The 17,709-nt window shown below is 42.7% G+C and overlaps 1 pseudogene across 1 annotated transcript; it reads left to right on the top strand.

The window, feature by feature from the left end:
• The first annotated feature begins 3,733 nt into the window (after positions 1 to 3,733).
• LOC111159670 lies at positions 3,734 to 4,647 on the top strand (annotated as a pseudogene). Its single transcript, XR_002641424.1, has one exon. The product of XR_002641424.1 is annotated as a nascent polypeptide-associated complex subunit alpha pseudogene (transcript).
• Positions 4,648 to 17,709: the final 13,062 nt, after the last annotated feature.

The raw sequence follows: 17,709 nt of genomic DNA, 5'->3' as shown, positions 1-17,709 counted from the left end.
ACTGGACCTAATTGGGACCAGTGGTCCTCTTCAGGGCTTGCCCACCTTCAGCATTTCTGCTTTCCTGAAGTGGTGCCGAGATGTGTAAAGGGACAATGTGCTAATTATACTTGGAGTTGTTACTTGTGGAAATCATCCAGGCCTCCAGGGCCCTGCCATCAGCTCAACGTGGTTTTATTCCAGACAACTGCAGACTCCCGTAGATGGCTGTCTGCTGTGCTTCATCCCTCTCCCAGTTCTAGAACATGATGCACCAAGCTCACTACATTGGGTCATTAAAATCGGATTGCAGAGGGCCAAGATGTGCAGCAACCACAGCAGCTATGTAACACCGAAAACAGGCTTTTCCTTTAAGCAGACTCAGAGGAGTGGCGGGATGCATTTTTCCCATCAGATAGGGATAACCCAAGCAACTTGTTTCCTTCCCAATATTTTATCTGCCCTGTGGCTCATGGTGACATTAGTCACCTTTAAAACCGAAGTCCAAATTTGTAACCAATGCTAACAGTAGGGTATTTAAATGCTTTTTTCTGTTTCTAGTTCTTTACATCATTCAGTGGACTAGTCAAGAGAAGCCAGAGATGTGGTCCAGGCTCAGTGGAGAGACAAAAATCTCACTCCATTAAATTAACCACTGAGACCAGCCTGGAACACTCAATGTTCTTCAATGACTATTTGGTATATTGCCCAAGAGGTACCACACAACTCTTGGACACAGTTGAAATGGAAACAAAGCAAGACTTGTATAACTCACCATATATTTGTTAGTGAATTCGATGTGTATGTGGTTATAAGAATAAAAAATAAAAAGGTAGATAGTCAGACAGATGGGGGTAAAGTTTCTTAGCAGAGTATCCCACATATTCTCTGCACTCTGACTGTGCTAGGTTTTATTACAAAAATGGTCTTAATTATCACACTCTTCATAATGTGACTTTGTAGTTCTTCCCATTAAGAACTGGGGTCTATCTGCCTATTTCTTGAAACTGGCCTTAGCAATCATGCCTTGGTTTGCCTCATAGAAGGAGGTAAAAGTGTTGGTGTTCCAGTTCTAAGTCTAGGCTTCAGGGACCTTGCGTGTTTCTGCTAGCATTTTTGGAACCCTGCCTCTACCATGAAAATAATCCCAGGCTTTACTGTTGGATAATGAGAGACTAGGTAGAAACACTGAGATGACAAGCTGAAGCATCTCAGGCCAGCAGCCCCCAATTGACTTAGCAGCTGACCACAGATATAAAACGGAGTCCAGCCAGGACCAGAAGGACCATCTGGCCCATATTTCCAACCCCCAGAAACATGAGCTAAATAAATGATTGTCTTAAGTCGGTGATTTACAAGTTGATTTGTTACACAGCAACAGGTAACTGATATATCCATATTTAGGTTTTCGGACACACTATGTCTTTTTGGACATCAGCAATCAACGCAATTGTTCCAGTCACAAGCTAAACCATCACCACTTTGCACACGCCCTGTGGGCCTTGCAGATACATCCAGATCACTTCTGAATGCTACTGTGAACATGTCTGAGATTTCTAGTCTTGCCCGTCTTCCCTTTCTATCTATCCCCTCTATCACCAAGTCTGCATTTCCTTTTCTGGATCCTAGAAATAAGAGGCCTACCTGGTCTCTGCATATTTCACCTTATTCCTTCTGTGATCCTTCACTGTCTAAAGCATTGGGCCTAAATACCTTATTTCAGGTCAGGACAAAATAAATAAATAAATGAATAAAATAGAGAAGTGTTAAGTCTACGAAGGGTGATAGAGGCCTTCTTTAATCTCGTCCCATTTTACATCTGCAGATTCCTCCTGCACAATTTGTCTACCCAAGACATCTGCCCTGTCCCTTCAACGTGTAACTCCCATATGGGCATTTCTGCTCACATCACTGTCCCCTAAACTCTGCTGCTTCAAATCCTCTCCTGGCTTTTCCCAACTTCTCTAAATCTTCATTTTCCTTCAAGGCCAGCTTACCTCCTCTAAAACCTCCTCAACTGCCCCTACATGAGTCATCTCTCTCTTCTCTCTTGTCTCAGTTCTCTTAGAGCTCCCTTAGCTGCTGGTTACTGCCTTTGCATGGCTAGTTACATAGAAGCCTGGAGACCAGGGGCCATGGATCTCCCATCTCCACCACTCAGCATGGTGCCAGAAACATGTGCCTTCAGGTGCCAATAATAGGTAAACATGGATTCGATTAAGCAACTCTCTCCCAAGACAAATTAACATGTTGGCTCTCCTTTCTTTTAAAGAAAAGTCTCATACCCTTAATTTTGGGTATTGGATTTAAGGAGAAACAATAGACCTTCACTATCTCTGCTTTGCCTCCCAAAGAGTCCAATAAAAAAAAAGCAGAATTCTTCCTGACATGTAACTACCCCTTCCTGAACACTCACTAAGTACCAGGTACCACCCTAGAAATTGCATTCTGATCATCTCACTTAAATCTTACAACAGTCCTAGGTGGTACATATTATTGCCTTCATTTTATAGTAGTGGAATCTATTAGCAGGATTGAATTCTCTCTTTAAAATTCCACAGGCAGCAAGTGGCAGAGTTAAGATTTTACTCTAGTTCCATCTGAGCCCAGAATATGTGTTCTTTCACAGTAAGTGGTAATGCCCCTAACTTAGCCAGTTAGTTTGCTAACTAACATACAGAACAGCCTTTTATTATGTTGCACTTTCCCATCAATAATCCTTAAATCCCAACCTAGATTTTAGTTCCATGGAATCTTCCTAGCCTAGTACTTTCTGTGGCAAACCAAATAATGCCCTCACCCCCAAAGAGGTCCATGTCTTCATGACCAGAACCTGCAAACGTCTCGTGTTACGTGGTATGAGGGGATTAAGCTTGCAGATGGAATCAAGTTTACTAATCAGCTGAACTAGAGGTGGGAAAATGATGCCCAGTCATCCAGGTGGGCCCTTTATAAAGGCAGGTGAGTCTGAGAAGGAGCTGTGACCACAGAAGCAGAGGACAGAATGACACAGCCTCTAGAAGAGGGCCCCAAGCCATAGAATCAGGCAGTCTTTGGAAGCTGGAAAAGGCAAGGAAACAGATTCTCCCTTAGAAGCTCCAGCAAGAACGTTACTTTTAGCCCCCTGAGATCCATTTCAGACTCTGACCTCCAGAACTGTGAGGTAGTAAGTTTATGTTGCTTTGAACCAAGTCCGTGGTTGCTGTTACAGTACCAGTAGGAAACTAATATACCTCCCCATAGAAGCAGGGTCCATTCATGGGCCAGTCGCTTGTTAAGATTTCTCACAGCTCAGAAGCCACAGTCTGAATAATTATAAGAAAGTGTTTCGATTAAACACCTATTATGGAGGTATTATAATTTGTTCCCACAAATAAACTGAGGAAAATCTTTCAAGAGCCACTTCACATGCTAAATAAGAAAGAAAGACAACTGACCCCTCTTCTTTCCTGGGTTCATGCACCCTGTAGGAACATGGTTCATGAAGGTTCTGATTAGCTGAGATTTCCTGTAAAACTAATGTGTCCTTCTATGATGAGTGCTGTGAAGTGTGTAAACCTGGCAATTCACAGACCTGTACCCCTGGGGCTAATAATATAAGTTTATTAAAAATTTTTAAAAATTTTAAAAAAACAAGTGGATTTACACATGTGAGTCTATTTTGGACTTTGTTTTTATATTCTTGATCTCTCTGTAAATATGTGCACTGATGACATATTTTAAAAAAATAAACTCGCTTCTGCAACAGGCGTGGGTCACGCTCTCGCTCGCTCTCTTTCTGCCGCCATCTTGGTTCCGCGTCCCCCGCACACCCTTCGCAGAGTTTTTAAGAATATTTGACTCTGGGTTGGGCACAGAACGGATCCCAGTCAATTCAGGCCTCCTTTTTATTCCCTTCAGAAATGCCTGATGAAGCCACAGAAACCGTCTCTGCTACAGAGCAGGAGTTGCCACAGCCCCAGGCTGAGACAGGGTCTGGAACAGAATCTGACAGTGATGAATCAGTACCAGAGCTTGAGGAACAGGATTCCACACAGGCAACCACACAGCAAGCCCAGCTGGCAGCAGCCGCTGAAATTGACGAAGAACCAGTCAGTAAAGCAAAACAGAGCCGGAGTGAAAAGAAGGCACGGAAGGCTATGTCCAAACTGGGTCTTCGACAGGTTACAGGGGTTACAAGAGTCACTATCCGGAAATCTAAGAATATCCTCTTTGTCATCACAAAACCAGATGTCTACAAGAGCCCAGCTTCAGATACCTACATAGTTTTGGGGGAAGCCAAGATCGAGGATTTATCTCAGCAAGCACAACTGGCAGCTGCTGAGAAATTCAAAGTTCAAGGTGAAGCTGTCTCAAACATTCAAGAAAACACACAGACTCCAACTGTACAAGAGGAGAGTGAAGAGGAAGAGGTTGATGAAACCGGTGTAGAGGTTAAGGACATAGAATTGGTCATGTCACAAGCAAATGTGTCAAGAGCAAAGGCAGTCCGAGCCCTGAAGAACAACAGTAATGACATTGTAAATGCTATTATGGAATTAACAATGTAACCATCTGAAAACGAGGACTTTTTTTTGGTGTTTCAAAAGAATAACTGCAGCTTGGTTTGAAATTTGTACTGTTTCTATCATTAATAAAGTTATGGCTTCTTGTTGGATGAAAAAAAAATAATCTCATTTCATTAAAGGAATTGGTATCTGTAAAACACACACACACACACACACACAAAACAAAACAAACAAAAAAAACCTAATGTGTCCTTGCTAGTTTCCAAATGATGCCTCTGTCCTCCCAGTAAAATCAAGAACTACCAATAAAGTACAGGCCAGCGGCTGGGCCCCCTGTCTCTCGCAGATACCACATACACAAATAGGAAGATGGTCTCCAATGCTATAATTTCCTGGGCAGCAAGTGTCTTGGGTTTCACTTGAGTGGTTAATGATGATGTCACCCGAGTGCCTTAGTATGGGGCATTTCCAACCGTCAATTAAAGAACTATCATTTACTCTATATATTAACATCCAGAACAATAAACACAGTGGAACACAGTCATTAGAGGCAGCCATAATCCATGGCCTGCTGTGTCCTGATGTCAGCCCTGCTGTGTTTGACATCTGAAATCAGTCCAAAGAAAGCACTGCATTTTCAAAGCTGGGACTACATGGAGGATATCCACCCCTGGCTTCATTCCATCTTCCCACCTCCGTCCTCTAACCTATCAACAGTATGTGTTCAACCCCAGAGTTAAAAACCCCTGTATTTTACAAAAAGACATCCAGGCCAACCTTCTCCCTGACTGGGAATAATGCCACCGGTTTTCAGTTGGTTGGACCTAGTGGGCCTTCACCATCAGATAATAAACCAATTCAGGATGTTATGATTCTTTTTATTTTATTTTATTTATTTATTTGACAGATCACAAGTAGGCAGAGAGGTAGGCAGAGAGAGAGGGGGAAACAGGCTCCCCGCTGAGCAGAGAGCCTGATGCGGGGCTCAATCCCAGGACCCTGGGACCATGACCTGAGCCAAAGGCAGAGGCTTTAACCCACTGAGCCACCCAGGCACCCCAGGATGTTATGATTCTTAATCTAAAGGATGATAAAATGTAATGGGCCTGAAGACATTAAAAAAAATAACAAAAAAAAAAAAGCCTGACCTTATGATGGATAAAGAGAGCAGAGTCAGTAATGTGGAAAATCAGAAAAATAAAAGGAAATTTTATTTAAACTTAGCTGAAATATTGTACCTCAAAGTTCTCTTCATATGTTTCCTAGAATTGTTCTCCACATCCATTCAACACATACTAATTAATCACTTATTGGTGCTGGGAAGGAAAGATAGAAGTGTTAGTAAAATCACAGAGTCTAGTGGAGGAAACAAAGACTTAGTCAATATCCAAACTTGCCATTTATGAGGCACTCACTATGTCAGACACAAGCTATTCTGAGAGCCCTGCATACATGATCTCATTGAACTCTTTTTACAACCTGCTAAAGTAGCTCTTCTGCACCCTGTTTTGCTAATAAGGTAAGAGACCCATTAGACCCCTTGATGCTAGATCGGGAATCCGAGCTCCACCAGTCTCCACACTGCACAGGAGCCATGGGGCAAGTGCAGTAGTTCTTCCTGTCCTGTAGGGTCCATGCTTGTCTCCCACTGTCAACACAGTACAATTACATTTCCCAGGGTCCGGCCACCTAGATTCCTGAGCTGAGCTCTTACTTCAAGGGATGCAGAATCAACCTGGAATTCAAAAGCCTCCTCTGTCAGACAGTGACAGGGTAGGGAAGCCTCTCTGTTTCTTTCATGGGTCACAGCACTGGAGAGATGTGCTCGGGTCACTGGGGTGATGAGAAGGTGCTCCAGACTAAGATGGGGTGGGACAGACACCAGGAAAGCCTTCCCCGCATCTAAGGCCCTCTGGGACCCAACAGCTCCAGGACTAGATAAAAAGCAGACCTTCTCTCCAGGGGATGGGTAGATCTTGCACACGCTCTTCCCTGGAAGAGCATCTGATGAGGTTGGCCGTAGCACAGCAGCAGGCATGTAGATGCCCTGTGTGTGTGTATCTTTAGGGTCAAGTAGAAGTGATTTACTGTTCTGAATTATCTGTGCCATTGTTCCTCTCTGCTGAGTTTTTTTTTTTGTTTTTTTTTTGTTTTTTTGTCTGGCTTCGTTTTCCTTCGTTATTAGGAAAGGGTTATTCGCTATGTGTAGGTTCGTAGAAGCAGATCAGAAAGTCTCAGCCCACCAGTCTGTTTCTCTGAGCAAAGGCTCTGGGGACTTTTGGGAAATGACTGTGTCATAACGCTGTGTTCAGAGGGAAGGTTTTTCCAAGTTGCTAAGTGCAATTTTCTTAACACCTAGGAGCCCCGATGGGGCAGGAGAGGAGAAAGTGAGCGGCTCTCTGGTGGAGGTTTCCTGGCTGTCCTGTGGGGCATACTTACTAGACTTTTGCACACCCTGCATGCGTTCCTGTGCTCTCTACAAACCTGATAGACTTGTTTATTCAAATCATTCTCCTCGCTCTACCTACGGACTTTCGCTGCACTTGGCCGCCACCTGCTGGAATCAGCCTGGAACTGACTGCTGGGCCCCATAAGGCAGACACTGCCAGCACAGGAGGTGTGAGAGAACAGATTGTCAAATTCATTCCATGGCATTCATTCCAGAGAGAGCCTCTAAACTGGCCTTGACCCACAAGAATCTGTTTTTTAATAGTCTTTTGGAGACCTAAAGTCTACAAATCCCTCTGATAACTCATCTGAGCGTTTAATCACCTTCTCTCAGAAATATTTTCCCTATTTGTGATCTCAATGATGCTTCTGTTTAGGTTAATTTCCTACCATCTGTCTTGATCTGGGATGAAAAGCAACTGCTGTCAATCCTCTGGGTAAAAGCTCTTTATAGGCCTGGAGAAAGATCAATGACTGTGCCTTACTTCTCTGAAAAGGTCCCAAGTTTTATTTTCTTTTAAATTGATTTCCTCGCACAGATTTTAAAACTTATTTATCATCTCTGTGGCTCTCCTCTGAATGTTCTCAACTTCTCAACATTTCCCTTTAGCAAGGATCCGGCGAACCCCAAACACAATGCTTCCAACATCATGTATACTCTCCAGATGACCACTCCTTTGCCCACAATTTTCTGAGTACCTACTATGTGTGAGGAACACAAGTAAGGCTTGTGTGGGATAGAAGACAAATTACTCATGAACTTTCCAAAAAGAGAGAGAGCTACAATGCCTGCACAGAGATAACTATAACAGTGTCTGAGACAAGTCCAGACATTGGTGCCACTAGAGGCCGAGGGAGAGAATGAATACTTTCAGCATTTATTAGGCTTCATATAGGCAGTGGGGACCAAACTGGTCTTTAAAGATGTGATATTGTGATTTTAATAAGAATTATATATTTGGTCTTCCACCCTTTTTGTCTTAGAGTTCCTAAGCCCATGGAATTTCCTGTGATGAGAGCAGTAAAGGTATTTCTCGTTATGTTAATGAGACAAGTTCCTAAGGATGGATGCTGGTTGCCTGGGAACCAACAGTGGGATTAGAGGATTGGAACCTTCATTCCTCACCTCCCCCTTTACACACACCTTGGGAGGGAGAGGAGAGGGACTGGAGACAGAGTTTAATCACCGGTGGCCAATCATGCCTAATGAATGGAGGTAATGAAGACTCCATAAATCCCAAAAAGGACAGAGGAGTTTGGAGAGCTTTCCGGGTTGGTGAACACAGGGAAATTTGCAGAGAGTAGTGTGTTCAGAGGCGGCAAGGCAGCTCTCTGCCCTTTTTCCATACCTTGCCCTAAGCATCTCTTTTGTCTGGCTGTTCCTGAGTTAGATCCTTTCACAAGAACAGCAGTAATCTAGTAAGTAAAATGTTTCTCTTAGTTCTGCAAGCGACTCTAGCAAATTAATGAAACCCAAGGAGAGGGTTGTTGAAATTTCCCATCTAGAGCTGATGGGTCAGAAGGACAGGTGACAGCCTGAACTTGGCATTGGTGCTAAAGTGGGAAGGGATAGTCTTGTAGGGCTGAGCCCTTTTCCTGTGGGATCTGACTCTTATCCCCAGAAAGATAGTATCAGAATGGAGTTAAATGGTAGGACACCTAGCTAGTGTCTGAGAATTGCTTGGTGGTGTATGGGGAAAACCCATATGCTGGAATTAGTGACCAGAATTGTTAGGATACATCAAATTGGTTGGCCCTGAGAAGAAGGGTGCTAAGAAAGGACATGGCATTCCAGGCAGAGAGAACAGCCTGAGGAAAGCCTTGGTGACAAGGGATGACCAGGCATGGGTGTGATCTTCTAGTTGTGTTGGTGTGGGTCAAGGGAAAAACAGACGGGGCCAGATTGTGGGGGCCTTCCCAACGGGGAACCACAAACGAATCCAGGTACTGTGTTCACATTACATAACTCCTGTTGGATTCTATTAACTTGACAACTTGTTTTTCACCATCCTGACCCTAAATCATTCTCAGCTGTTCTTAGAGTCACTTTTGTCCCCATCTAGCATTGGCTCTTGGTTTTGATTTGTTTACTCCAAATCCCAGTTTGGTTTTTACTCTGGTTTTTCTCCTGAGAAATCTGTCTTGCCCTGGCACTATTTACTCCCACTCTCCTAGCCTAATCTTTGGCAAGATCAGTCCCAGCTGGCCAATTCTGCCTCAGTCACTCAATTCTTTTCTTGATGCGCTGAGTCTTTTAAACTCCTCTCTACCTTTAGGAGATTTAGGAAGGCAGGCACCTGAGAGTGAGACCCTGGTCAAGTCACCTGCCCATTCTGGCTTTGGTGTCCTCCTCTTTTAAAAGAAAGGGAAGGTATGTACGAGACCTCTTGGGTCCTTTCTCGTGCTCATGATTTATGAGCCAATAACCGCAACTGTCTCTGTCCACAAGACATTCCCCCTGCCAACTATTTCCATGGAATAATTTCAGCTCTCCCGGAAGAATTTTCCTATGAAACTGATTGAAAATGGAGTTTCAAACAAGCTGGATCTGCTGAGATGTCAACCAGCTTTGAGTTATGTTTCCAGCTGAGATGAGGATAGAAGAACAGATGAGAAGCACGACTAGCTTCCCTCTTGCCAAAGGACCTCTTCCCAGGAGATATTTTCAAAGACCAAGAGAAAATGATGGATGATAAAGCAGAAGAATGAGCTGCGGGTGACACTTAGCACCTGCTTCCTTTATGAACCAGCCAAACCCTCACCCTGTCTCTCTCCTCCTCCTCTTGATTGTCAGACTGACCCTGTTCGATGTGTCCTGTCAACGAAGCCAAGACCTTCCTTCTGTCCCTGTTCTTACTGGAGTCTGTAGCCTGGTGGATTCCATTAGCACATCTCATGCTTAGCTGCTTTGAGCCACTTACTACTCTGATTCTCAGTCTTCTCTTTGGTACTAATTGCCTTTAGCACCTGTCTGGCAGGTGAAAAGTGAAGAGTGAGATGAAAAGTGCTGACAACCAGCAAATCAGTAAACTCCAGCCTCAGGTGCCTGTCAGGTACTAAAATTAACATGAGCCCATATATCAGGAAAAATCCAGAAGGTTAAGAGGATCACAGAAGGATGATACTAGGGGATTAGGGCAAGGAGTAAAAATCACAAGAATTTTACTACTTCTGTATTGCTTTTATTATTGTAGTACTTCATAAGATAATTTCATATCAGTTACTTCAGCTAATTATGATAGCCTTATAAAGTTAGGTGTTCTAAATCCCATTTTGTGGATGGGAAAACGTGAGGTTTTGATTGATTTTTTTTTTTTTTTAGTTCCTTCCAGTAAGTGAACTTGACAGTTATGAGTTTCCTCTGTTTGAAGAAAGAAAAATGTGCAGTTGAGATTATCTCAGAAAGAATCCTGAACTTTAAAAATAAGGGAGAAACAACGTGTATGATTGTTGACTGGAACCCTAGAAACCGTAGAAATCTGCAGATACTTACCAATAGCAGCATCAAGCTTCTTGAGAAGACTTTCCAGCCCTGAGGCTTAGCCACAAGTGTGGTTTAAGATGAAACTGGGAAGGACAATTACCACAGGGTAGGGAAAAGTGATAGTAGCTGGAGAGTCAAGTAGGGACCTGCAGGAGGTGATACCTTTCATCTGAGTTGTCCGTTTCTGCTCAGCCCCAAAGAGAGGGAATAAAGAACACCCAAATGAAGTCTCAGGTGATGCCAACCTGATGGAAATACCAAGGAAGTCTTAAAAACGCCAACCAGGAAGGAGGAAGTTCTTGGATTATGAGAGGATCCACAGGAATGTGAAGTATGCTTCTCTTTTTGTTGGCTTGCTTAAATACTGCAGACTTTTTTTTTTTGTATATGATGATTTAAGTGGCTTTTACAAGTAACTGAAACTGATTCCAAAATCTTTCCAAGCCTTGACTTCCTTTATGTGTGACCAGTAAATATTTGTTAACTGGGTGTCCAGCATTGGTGCTTTTAGCCCACAGCATCCCCCATAAAAGCCTTGTCCATAATTTGATCAACAATTGTGTTTATCCTTTAGGTTCAGCCGAATCCTGCCTTTCCCCTAAAGCCTTCCCTGCTCACCACTGTTCATGGTGTTCTCATGACACTGAATCCAATTAGATTGTGTGATTGGCACTAGGTTCTTAAATACTTAGCACTGGCGGTACAGAATACCTTATTTCTCCTTTAAAGGACGGAGCTATTTTTCATAGCTCTTTGCATTGCAGTCAGGATTTGTTATGCTTTAGGTTTTCAAAGAACTGTGCACTTGTTTATCTGCTTGGCACAATAACACTGCATGGTAGACAGGGGTGGTAAGACTCCTTTGGTTGCAAGTGACAGAAGCCCAGCTTGCTGCAGCTTAAGTAGAAATGGAAATTTAGTTCACTCATAAACCAAAGGAAAAATCCAGAACAAAGTGAATAAGCTCAGGGACTAGAATATGAGATTTGATGACTCCATCTAAGTGTGAACATTCTCTGCTGCTTCCTTTGGCTTATCCGAAGGTGGGTGTGAATATTGTCTTCCAGTGTCAGCAAGTATAAATCCTAGAGCTCCAACAAAATCACAACATTGGAAGAAGGAGTAATTCTCCAAAGAAAGTCAAGGTCTGTGCCAGAAGGAGAAAGGGAGGACAGGCAGCGTATAGAAAACAAATCTCCACTAGGCAGGCTATAATTGTTACTATCTTCTGAAAACCACAGTGAAAGAAGTTCAAAACAAGCTGCATGGCTACTTTGTAGCCAGTTCAAGATGGAGAAATCCTCCCCTGGATTTCTCAAGGATGAACAGATGACCACAAACATTGGGCCCTGCTCATAGTAAAATACTCAACAAAAATCAGTTCATGAGAATTTGATGAAAGCTACCTGCAATCCCATGTTTCCTTTCCAAATTGGAGTATGTAGGGCTATAAGAGAAAAACCACTGTAGGAAAATGGAGCCATCACTGAATAATGACAGTGAAATATAATTTGAAAACCATTAAAATGACAATTATAACAGCAAGAACAAATCCGATGTTTATCAAGCACTCTTTATATGCTAGGAACCATGCTCAAGGATTTGCATGTGATACTTCAGTCACTTCTTAAAACTCCGTAGGGAAGGTACTGTTATCCCCATTTTAGGGAGGAGAAAACTGGGGCTTAGAGAAGTTGTCATTTGTGAAATCACACAGATTGCTGGTAGAGGGATAGGAATTCAGACCTCCAACTGTCTGACAGTGAGTGGGCTTGGGCACCTCCTGCTTGCTGTACACCTCCTATAGCAGGCCCCAGAGAACAGGTTTCTATCCCATTCTGGTCATTGCTGGGGCTGGACATCTCCACATAGCACTCAAGCCCCCTTTACTGACTTAATTTTTACCACAATTATTCCCAGGTCATCTTTAGATGTGGAAGAAATTGAAATCTGTGGGAAGGATAGGTGATCAATATACCAGGGATGCTTCCCATGGTAGGAATGCATGTTCCCAAAACAGCTATGTCTACTCACTCTTATTCCTTTGCCCAAGCCAGTCCTTCTGCTTGAATCTGGAATCCCTTCTTAAATCTCTCTGCCTGGCAAGATCTCACTCACTTTCAGATCCTACTCAGACATCTCCTTCTTGTTCTCTTCATATATTTTATATATATAAATTAAATTTTTAAAATTAATAATAAATATTTTTACAAATAGAATGTATTTTTAAATATATATAAATTAAAATATACATTACATATACATATAAATTGTATAAGAGAATTATATATATTTTTTATATATGTGTGTGTGTGTATATGTAGATATCCTTGTGTGTGTATATATATACACACACATACATATATGTGTGTGTATGTATGTGTATGTGTGTGTGTGTATGTGTGTGTGTATGTATCCTGGCAAGATTGTGAGGGTGTCCAGGGTAGGGGCTGTTGGTGTTTAGGTTTCCAGTGCCCAGCACAGAGCCTGGTACGTAGAAGGTGCTCAATGAATGTATGGATATGTGAATGAAATGTAGAAAGCATACTGAGATTATTCACTTGTTTGATTGGAGGATCCACAGTGGATTCCAAAGTGATTTCCAATTAAGGCTCTTATTACTAAGAGGTATATCTAAGACTGGAGTTCTGGGAAGGAAACCAGTGGTCTTGGAGGGGGATCAAAAGAAACAGTCCATGTAAAGTCCCTGGCATTGTTATGTCTGGAATGCTGAGGAAAAAGAAAGAATAAACATAAGTTAAGCCGTGTAACTAGCAAGATGCTATAATCAAATTATTTTGGTCACTGCCTCTCAGTCCTAAGGATAGGAGTCTACAGAGAAGATAATCTGACCTGTGTCAAACACAGAAGAATTCTGGTGGGTGTGTTTCTCCTCAGCAGTGTACGCAGTAACTCATTAGCTCCCTTGTGGGTGTGGACCATATAATTGTTTTTACTTTCCCTGACCTTTCCACTCAAGCACATGGAACCAGATGCTTCCCATACCTGCACAATGCAATTCTGCATGATCACTATAGAGCACACTCAATAATGAGCTTCAACTTTGCACACCCAGCAATATAAAAACTGTCACTATCTCCAGATGTGGGCAGCTAATGTACTTTCTGGGAGGTTGTTAACAGAAATAATAGTAGATCCCCAAAGACTCTTGGAAACAAAGTGCTCTCCCTTAGCCTACTCATGGAAAAGCATTAGAGACATCAGATATCTTTCCATTAGCCTGTGACCATCAGCCTGTGACCAAAAGCAAGCTAGTCAGGAGTACGACTGGCATACCCTTAGAGAAGTTTGTTCTGTGCTTATAACAAAAGTAGCTTTTTTGGTGAGAATGAGCCAACATTGTTGCACCCATTCAAAATGAAATCTGTAAAATAATCTCTAAATTTATTAGACTTCCTAATACAGGTCAAATTGGGAATGGTTCATCAAAAGCTGGGGTAAATTTTCATTTAGGTTACTCCCCCAGGATGCCATATTGCTGTCTTCTTGGAGAATCTGTGTAACTAAAAATGTGCTAGAATTCAAAAAGGTTAGGAAATTCAAGCTATAGGAGCTTGAAAAGAGAAAAACCACCTTGGCGGATTCGAGAAGTTCCTGGGCAGGGAGAAGGGGTTGGAATGGATGAAAGTGTTGAGCCCAGCTATTGAGACAGGGAGGTAAAGGTCTACTGTTCACCGGTATTCACTATCCAACCCTGGAGGGAAAGTATAATTGTGTTTTTAGCATTAGGCTTGGAATACTCTGGTTCTCTTCAGATCGCATATATCTTTTGCCCTTGAACATTAGGCCTGGCCACGTGCCTTGCTTTAGCTAAAGATACGTGAGTAGAAGGGTCATGTGTTCTCTCCAGGCAGCCCTTTCAAGAGCAAGTGTATTTCACCATTTGCCTGACCTTGGAACCATGGAAGTCTGTCGTTGGCTTAACTCCCACAAGCTAGATTGCAAGTGATTACAATAAGAGGTCCTTTTGCCCATCCCTAATGGACATGTAGCGTGATAGGAAGTACAAGCTGCTGTTTTAACCTGCTGAGATTTTAGGGGTCAAGATTTAGCATAATATGGCCTAGCCAATCTAAAAGAGACTAAGGAATCTGTTCCTGTAATTCACCTACAGATACACCAGTCATATCCTGAATTTGCTGGCACAATAAAGGATTTTATAAGGTGATTGCCATGTCTCAAGCCGGATGATGACTCACAACAGATAAGAGGGTCCAGTAAGGACAGTGAGGTAAAGCTAGACCCACTGCCTGTGCAGGCAAAACCCCTAGACTTCATAAGCAGAGAACGCTAGTGTCTGGTCTAATGTCTAAAGACCACACACCCCATTTAGATGTTGCCCTTGGCATTTCCATCCCACCCTCACTGCCATTTCATATCCCAGTACCCTGCCTGCCTCAACTCCAGTGGTGTCTGATAGGCCTGAGCAGGTAAATCTGCTCAACTAATTGTATATTCACGAGAGTATATGTGTGCCTGTGTGATGTGGCATGCATACTCAAATACTCAGAAAGTACTTGTCAGATACAGGGGAAAATGCTCTATACTCTCCTCTCTGGAGATGTTTTCTAAATGACCCAGCTTCCACCTGATGGCATGAATAGGACCCAACACCCAATGGCGGATTCCCCTTCCACTTGGTGCCATGATTACAGCTGCTACCAGAGTTCACGCCAGTGGCTCACAACAGGCACCTGTGTCATGCAGGAAGAAGGTCAAGACCTGAACTCCTGTGCCATTTCAGTGTATACCCTCCAAAAAAGAGCAGGTACAACTTACTAGGCAAGGTAAGCAGCGCTGGAAATTTCTATTTCTGGCATTCTAATAGGATTAAAAGCTAGCCAATCAATAAAATACGGAAGCCACAGCTGAATTCCACCTGCCAATGGAGCCCTTCTATATATTTTCCTTATCATCTTCACTTTTATGTGGAGCCCACCAGTACTTTACAGAAGAGAGAGTTAGTGTTGAGGGGCGCTCTGGCCAAGTCTCCTCTTATTATTGAGGAAGAAGCTGAAACTCAGAGAGGTTAAGTGGTGTGTCCACTCCAGCAGGCTGCTGAACCCACAGGGGTTTGGGAGAAGCCTAGCTCCAGGCGAGCCAGGGGCTGATTTATATATAAGGACACCAGCCTTTGAAGCTGTGTCCTGCCTGGGAGGACCGTGCTCCATTTTCTCTAGACTTTGCCTCTGCACAGCCATCATCAGCCTTTCATCATGTGCCTGTTTACTTTGTGTTTCACTAAATGCCCTTTAGGGCACTGAAAGAGGCTATTTTAGTAGCTTCCTGGATGCAGGAAATGTTTTGTTTGGGCCCCACCTTGTGTTCAGGGTGTCTGGGGACAGTTGAAGTTGTTTGAATTTGAGAGAGAAAAGGAACCAGGAGTCAGACAAAGAGATAGTTATAGATCTGGCTTGAAATGTCTCCCCCACGCTTGCCTCTCTCTGCTCCTTCTTTCTGTCTTGTTGTTAGAACTCTATACCCCCCACTGAAATGGTCCTGGAAGCAGAATTAGAAAGAAGGATATGAATCCTGAAAATAAAGCTCACACTCTATAGAGAGCCGCCATGATATCAGAATTCCATCCATTATTGCAGTCTTAAATCAGAGAGTCCTGAGGAAACATCTATGTCTACCACAAATTATAATATAGCCATAAAATCTTTTCTGTAATAGGTAATTTTCCATGAAAACAACACCTCTTAGTCTTCCAGGACATAGCTGAAACATGACTTAGATTGCAGTGGGTTTTTCAATGCATTTTTTTCAAATGGAAAGAAGACTTCAAATTCTCTACGCATGATGCATTTTTAATCTTACAGAGTTTAATTTCTCAGCAGAAACCCAACTTAGGTAAGGGAACTTATTCCCAGAGAAGGCTTTCTGACTTTCCCTTGAAGGCTAAAGGTTGATTTATGAACCGCCCACATGTGTAGAAAGAGTCTTTAGACAGAGAAAAGGAGCCAATCATTCTCCCCTCTTCCTGGGGACGAGACAAGATGCATATGCGTCCAAACTGTAACTGAAAAAAATCAAGATTAAACATTAGGAAATCTACTCTTAGGGAAAGGACACATTAAAATTGATCTTCTGTGTTGGGGGGAGCATTAGAAAATATCTTTCTATGCTGTGTCTAATTTGGAGATCTCTAATCTGCATTAGCTCAGATGGAGTCTTGCCTAAAGGCAAGGGTATGCATTAGATACCCTATCCCAAAAGTTCCTACTACTCTGATCCCAGATCACATATAAAAATAGTAGAAATCAGGAATCCAACTTAGAAGAAGGAGACCTCACTGATGTAGGACTGAAAAGACCAGTTCTCATCCAGTCAATAAGAAACATGGATTCCTCCAGGTAAATCCTTATCCTATGTAATCCCATGAAAACGACAGTACTTTCACTGTATATCATCAGAACTCTTGGATGACCAAGTGTGTTGTCAATGAGCAGTCAAATTTTGAAAGCTATCTTTTTTCTGAGCAATAAGTCTCAACCGTGTGCTTAAAATGTTTAGTAAATCATGTTGTAAACAGATGTGTTAGCATCCAAGCTTTGTTGTTCCATTTCTAGAGCACAAGCCAAGTAGATTGAGCATAATTCTTAAGGGCCGTCGGATTTAAACAATGGTAAATGAGCATTGGCTTCAACTTAAAGTGAAGTTGAAAAACCAACTGCATTAGCCCCTAACAAAGGGGTCAACCTATCCTTTGAAGCTCTGAAGCCAGGCATTGACTTCTCCTCTCTAGGTATGAAAGTCCTAGATGGCATCTTCTTTCAGTAGAAGGCTGTTTCATCCACACTGAAAAACTTGCTGAGTGGAGCCACCTTCATTGATGGTCATAGCTAGATCTTCTGGAAAACTTGCTGCAACTTCTACATTAGCATTTGCTGCTTCATCTTGCTCTTGCGTGTTACTGAGACACCTTCTTTCCTTAAATCACATGAACTCACCTCTGCCGGCTTCATATTTTTCTTCTGCAGCTTCCTCACCTCTCTCAGCCTTCACAGAATGAAGAGCATTAGGACCTCGCCCCGGATTAGGCTTTGACCTGGGGCATTGTTGTGGCTGGTTGCATGCATTGTCCAGACCACTAAAACTTTCTCCATATCAGCAGCACAGACTGTTTCACTTTCTTATCATCCATGTTTTCAGTGTAGTAGCACTTTTAATCTCCTTCAAGAATTTTTCCTTTGCATTCACAACTTGGCTGGCTGTTTGGTGCAAGAGCCCTAGCTTTCAGCCCGTTCTTGGCTTTCAGCGTGCCTT

The sequence above is a fragment of the Enhydra lutris genome, unplaced genomic scaffold (genome assembly GCF_002288905.1).
Source record: "Enhydra lutris kenyoni isolate GAN:26980312 unplaced genomic scaffold, ASM228890v2 scaffoldscaffold4, whole genome shotgun sequence".
NCBI lineage: Eukaryota > Metazoa > Chordata > Mammalia > Carnivora > Mustelidae > Enhydra > Enhydra lutris.
Note: the sequence above shows the minus strand (reverse complement) of the source record. Positions and strands in the feature narration are given on the sequence as shown.